The sequence below is a fragment of the Phalacrocorax carbo genome, chromosome 1, assembly GCF_963921805.1.
Source record: "Phalacrocorax carbo chromosome 1, bPhaCar2.1, whole genome shotgun sequence".
Lineage (NCBI taxonomy): Eukaryota > Metazoa > Chordata > Aves > Suliformes > Phalacrocoracidae > Phalacrocorax > Phalacrocorax carbo.
Window position 1 is genome coordinate 214549840 of NC_087513.1, and position 6309 is coordinate 214556148.

General features: G+C 50.6%; 1 protein-coding gene across 4 annotated transcripts in view; it reads right to left on the reverse strand.

The window, feature by feature from the left end:
* The window catches only part of MYO7A (myosin VIIA), a 103894-nt gene extending 97585 nt beyond the window's left edge, over positions 1-6309 (reverse strand). For all 4 annotated transcript variants that reach the window (XM_064441507.1, XM_064441505.1, XM_064441506.1 and 1 more), the window contains exon 1: positions 6211-6309. The gene's annotated coding sequence lies outside the window, so the exon portion shown is untranslated. The remainder of the gene's footprint in view (positions 1-6210) is intronic.

The window sequence follows — 6309 nt, forward strand, 5'->3', positions numbered from 1 at the left end:
TCCTTGCAGTATACCTGCTCTGAGAGACCTCCCTGGCGTGACAGCAGATTGGGCTGACCTGCTCATTAATTGTTTATAAGTCTCCGTGTACTGCTTTACTGAATTACATAAAAGGTCTAATAGTTCCTGCTCTGGATCCTGATCCCTGGGCAGGCTGTGTCTTGGCACCCAAAGTGCTCCGAGATAGTCGGTAGATCTGAAAGCCTGCAGAATTGAAAGGAAATCCTAAAGGACTGTTGGAGAGTTTTGTCCATCCTTTTTTTGGATCAAGGATGCTGTAGCACCACCAGCCTGGCACGGGCGCATGTTTGGATGTATATCGGTAACACCGTTGACAGCTCACGGAGACTTTCAGTAATTCCAGCAACAGAATGTTTCCTCGTGTCTGTGCCAAAGACCGCCCTGGGCCCTTGCAGCACTTCAGCATCCAAAAAAGCCCCACATAAAGCCAGCTATGCCTGACCTTTTCCTAGGCTTTACTTCCAAAGACAGACCACAGAAGTCCAGGTTATCCTGGCTCTGTTGTTCCACCAGGATTAAAGGCAGCCAAGAAGCTGAGCAGAGGAGCTGAAGAGCAAACGGGGATCATCTTGCTCACCCTGACAGCCGTCTGCGTGCAGCTTCTCAATGGGCTTGAGAAAGGCTCTTGCAGAGAGGTTACAGATGAAATAACTACCCCCTTTATTTCTCCAGATTGAAACCTTGGGCAGGCTGTAGGAGAGACAAACCCAGCATGTGTGTGTGGGGGGTGGTTTCTAGAGTTCATCTCAGCCCAGGGTAAATCTGCTGGCCTTGATGGCACTGATCCAGCAAGACTGAGGGATGAGAGGAAGCAGGACAGAAATAGCTGGGGCAGCACAATGTAATGGCAACCATCACTGATGCTGGAAAACTCCCAAAGGCTCAGACGTAGGAGGCAGAAGTTTGATGCGCTCTAGCTAGGCTTGTGGGGCTCCTTCCAATGCACTACAACGTGTGCTTGCTGTACCCCTCTGTCCTAATGCAGGGCCTCAGCCAGGCAAGGGGACCCTATCTCTGAATGTGGGAGGTGATATGGTTTGTGGCTGCTCCCCTCCTTCCCTTTCAGCCCCACTGTTATTGTGAAGCTCTTTGATCCCACATGAGCCCAGTGGGACCTTTACCCAGACTGGGAACTAGGTGCCACCAAGAAGCAAAGCATTTTCTTCTCCCAGCCTCTCCCCTCAGCATGAATTCAAACTCCCCCACACCAACACACACTGGGCATGTGGAAAACTACCTTGCTGACTTGCAAAGCAGACCTCAGCCTAACAACAACATGGGTCAGCACTGGGATGCACAGGAAACCACCTGCAAACCCTGGCCTTTCTAGCAATGATCTAGATGATCACCAGATTTGTGGCAGTTCCTTAACAGCCTACAAGAGATCTGAAACAGAACTTGCAAGAAATCTCATTAAGCTCCTCTCTGTATTTGTCGGCATGAAAGTATTTTCAATCAAAAAGGAAGAGAACAGGCTTTATTCTCCTTGACCCACATGACACGTGGCACTGCTACAGAAGTGATGAGGCTGACACCTTATCTTCCCCAAGACAGCTAAGAAGTGCAGCGAGGCAAATAGAAGAATTGTTTCAAGGAGGATCTCAGGGCACGGGCAACTCTTTGTGAGTGGAAGCATGAGCTCATGAGCTCTACATAAAATAGCCCAGACTGGATCCAGCTTGTGGGCTCCCCATCTATTGTATTTCTCTGACAGTGGCCAACAGAGGATGCCTAGGGAGCAGTATAAAAGCAGGGTGAATATTTAGTGACAGTACTCCATAATACTTCCCCAGACTCTAATAAATTGCAGCTCAAGAACTTCTAGAGCCAAAGAAGGGTACCTTTTGTCTTTAATATATATATATTTTATAGCTTTCGAGAGGCTTTTCATCAACACATTTCTCCAAGTGCTTTTTTAACCCATCAATACTTTTAAGATCCACAGGGTCCTGCAGTAATGAGTACTGCAGATACCAGGTTGTGTCAGCTCTTTTTTGCTTCGAACCTCATCTCTGTTAGCTTTACCTGATGCTCCTTAATTTTTATATTGCAAAGGAAAATTAAGGAAAATTCTATTTTTGCCTTCACTGCTCAAGCATGATCTTCCAGGTTCTATAACATATCTTCCTCCCATCTCTGTTCCAGTCTGAAGTCTTTGACTAAACAATCCTTCTTCATGTGGAAGCTGGTCCAGACCTCTCACCGTTCTTCCTTTCCCTGAATCCTCTCCAGCTGACCTACATCATTTTTGGGAGGGAGGGACAAGAACAGCACACAGTATTCCAGTTGCAGGCATGCCAGGGACTCACAAAGGTGCAATGCTGTTTCACTCTCCATTCTGAAGACCAAAATCTTCACCTTGAAGACTGAAATGTCATCCTCTAATGACACCTCTTTTGCCTTTTTTGTTTTGGATTACTTGAAATAAGTCAACAGAGGAGCGAAATGTGCTCTCTGGACAATGACATACCCTGGGGAACACACAAGGGCTTGGTCCTAAGGATGGGTCCTGGTCCCAAGGATGGGTCCTGGTCCCAAGTCTAGCACAGCCCAGGTAGGGCTCAGAGCATTTTTCCCCTATGTGTGTTGAGCAGTTGAGTCCTGCTCAGCATTTGCAAAGCCCTCTCAGGTGGAAGGAATTTCACAGCTGCAACCTGAAAGCACTATGAGACTAAACTATAATATTCCTAAAAGTATTTACCTGGTACCATTGACAGCTGCCTTCATCCAGGCACTTTAGATACCTGCCATTTTCTATTTATCCTCCTTTGCCAACCTTCACCTTGTGCCCATCCTCTCTCCATCTCTGTGATGAGCCCAGATTTATCTTGCCATTTCCAAAGTCAGGGTGAGTGGCTTTGTCTCCTGGGGTGAAGCCTCCCCCAGCAAGCTCCCACCATGTCAGATCAGAAAAGAGACCAAGACCGGGATTCACAGAGGCTCAGTTTTCCCAACACTCCGCATAACCTCGGGCATGTCCTCTTGCAAGTCTTCCTTCCTCCACACATCTTAAAGTTGGAGGCCAGGCTGCTTGTGCAGCAACAACAGCAGTGGAAACCTCCACCCAAGGCAGCTTCTAAGTCTATAATCAACTAAAAGCGCAAGTTTGAACTCCTTTCCTGGATGTGGAAACTGTATTCAGGTCATCTGTGCCCCAGGCAAACACCAGGTTATTACACCAGGTTAAATGCAGGAAAGGGGATGGCAGCAGCTGAACCAACATGCTGTAAAAGGAACTTGCTAGGACTGAGGTCCAAGAAGAGCTCGGTGCTTTTCTGCAATTGCTCTGAACTGGGTTCAAGGACTAGGTTTTCAGAGCCCAGCTGGGCTGATGTGGGAGTTGGTACCTACCTGCTCAGGCTGGGCAGGCCTGGGGAGGACTCAGCTGATTGTGCTAAGAAATGAAGGGATCCCCAGAGATTTTTGGCTTTGGATGTTGAAGTTTGTTATATTCATTTGGCACTCAGTCTGCTTCAAGTGCCTGTTTTTCATTGGGTTTCCATATATTACACTCCATTTGTGAAATGGGAACAACCGTACTCTGCTCTCCCCCAATATCCTGACTGCAAGAGCTTTTCAGAGCAGGGGCTCTGTCCACAGCTCTGGGCACAGTGGGGTTTGGGGGTCCTACCTGGGGATGGATGGACAGCCTGAGCATGGACACTGATGGCGCAGTCCTATCCTGAGAGGTTGTCTGGCTCTACACAGCATCTTGGCTGGGGGACCAGGTAGTCACAAACACTCCGCCTTATCCCATATCAGGTTCTCCTTGCATGTTGCCTAGCAGAGAGGAGTATTTCACGGTGCAAAGCTCCCTTACATGCTGCTCCCACATCCTGCCAGCCCCTTGGTACAGAGACACTTGTCCCACTCTGCTTCAGGAGCAAGAAAACTCTGGCTCTGCCCCAAAAGAACAATACAAGTCCCCATTTTTCTTCACCCTGAAAAGGGACCAGCAGAGCTGATCTGACAGCAAGTGGAGGGAGCAACTGCTACCTGGCAGCATGGTGTCAGTGCGGACAACCAAAAATATGCCCCAGTCTGAGAGTGCCTGAAGCCACCTCTCCCGTCAGCCCCTTTCTGCCGGGCTTGGAAGCCGTTCTCTGCAGCTCCAGGAAAGGCTTTGAGAAAAAAAAAAAAGCTATGAGCTGACAATGCCTTCATTAATCACAACATAATCCTTTCCATGGCAACCCAAGGATTGCGAAGTCACAAGTTAGCAAGTGTAAGACAGAAACACTGTACAGCAGCCCCCGGTCCGCAGAAACTTAATAGCGAGTGAGATGAATCAACAGCTCTGAGGAGGGGAAATGAGTTAGAAATAATATTGCCTTGGAAGAAAAGGTTCATCTCTGGGCCACATTCAGGTCTCATAAATGTTGGCGTCAGTGGGGAGATACTGTAACTTCATGAAGTTACTCCAGTCTCACCCCAAAAAGCCCACGAAGAGACTTTGGCCCTGCATGTTGGTTTTACAGAAGCACAAAGCTTTCAGCAAGGTCAGGCGGAAAAGAAAGGCTTTTTGTCACAAGCCCATTACCACAATGTAAACATTAAAAGTTATTTAAACAAACACATTTGGAAATTGGCAGAGCTCAGAGATAGCAAAGCCACAGGTGAAAACAATTTTGACCATCAACCAACAGGAGGGAAGTCCTGTCCTGGGTTTTGCCTGTGTTTGTCCCTCTTCTGCTGTCTCTGGGATAGTTTAGACACAGGATGGGGGGGTCATTCACACAGGATCTCACAGGGATGCAGGTTTTCTCTGAAGCTTTGGCAAAGCTCATTCCAAAGCTGCAGACCCATCCCATACCTTCACACCACCACTCTTGGGACTTATCCTGAGATAAGACCCATAGCATCATACAGCGGAGAAGGAGGGGAGAGGACTCAGCTTGCAACACAAGCCACGTCCTCGACATCTTGATGTAAAGCACAGGTTAACGCCATGGGGTCGGTTCTTGGACATCCTTTTGCCTGGACTATGGAGATAAGTATTCTCACACCAACACAACAGCCTGGGACCATGAGAAGACCACCTCCAGTTTCTGCCAGTTCCTTCTGTAGGGGGGATTTAGTAGCCAGGGCCAACCAAGCAATCTTAGACCCACTGTCCTGTTGCCTTTCAAACTCTCCCTCCGTGCTGCCTACAAGACAGGTCCTCCACCGTACACCCCAGTCTTCCCAGAGATGCCAGTTCCATCTTTGTTAGGATATCATGACTGTCACTATCCTAGGAAAGCCTGGGAGTGTTCTTCGGTATGGTGCTCAGCTGATCCAGCACAGCCTATGCTCGTAACACTGTACTCCCAAACCAGGCAGCAAAATGCAAACTGCTTTGTGGGAATTGCCTGTCCCGGGCTGGCTCTCACTCTTTGCCCAGGGATGGTCCTAATTAAACAGCCCGGGAAGGTCCTGGGCATTGCTTATCAGCACTGGTGTGACCCAGGGGACACGTCACCAAAACACAGCCTGCACACAAGCCGTGCTGTGCTGCAACTAGGGGAAACTCCTGCTGCTCTCTGAAGAGCAGCACTAGCTGCCTGAGAGCTGGTTGTGCTTTAACCACCTGGCTGGTGCGTTTGGAGCTGGATCAGAGCAGGGAGAGGGTGAGGTGGTCCAGGGACCGATGGGGTTGGGGAGGCACTTGGGGTCTTGTGCTACCGCCAGTGGGTCTGTACAGCAGGCACATCTCCAACAGCCTCTCCCCATCCCTAAGCACTTCCAGCCATATCCCGGAATATGAAAGGGCTGTGGAGCAAAGGGGTGGGGGGATGCATACCGCAGCACAGGAGAGAAATTATCCCCCCCGCCCCGCACCCCAGCTCACTGCTGGGTGACCCAAGCTAAATTAAGCAGCAGCTAGAAATTACCGAGGCAGTAATCCCTGCTGCAGGAGCCGAGCTGGCTCGGGGCTGCTGGGCATTTCTGCCAGGTCTGCAGTCGTGTCGTCTCCCCCACTCCCATCAGACCCAGCCCCTTCCTCAGGTTTGATCCGGGCTCTGGAGCAGGCTCGCTGCCATGCAGAGCCGCCGGGGGTACCCCCGGTCCATCCCACCCCGTTGCATCTCACCCCGACCTATTGCACCCCTATAGCACCCTATTGCACCCATCGCACCCCACCCGGAGCATCCCCCGGCCTCACCCCGGTCCCTCCTGGGTGCAGCCTGTCGCCCCCCTCCGCCTTACCTTAGCGGGGCATGGCCGGGGCCGGGGAAGGGGCGCTGGTGCCCGGCGCGGAGCCGCGCTGCCTCCGGCACCGAGCGAGGGCAGCGCCTGCCCTGCCCG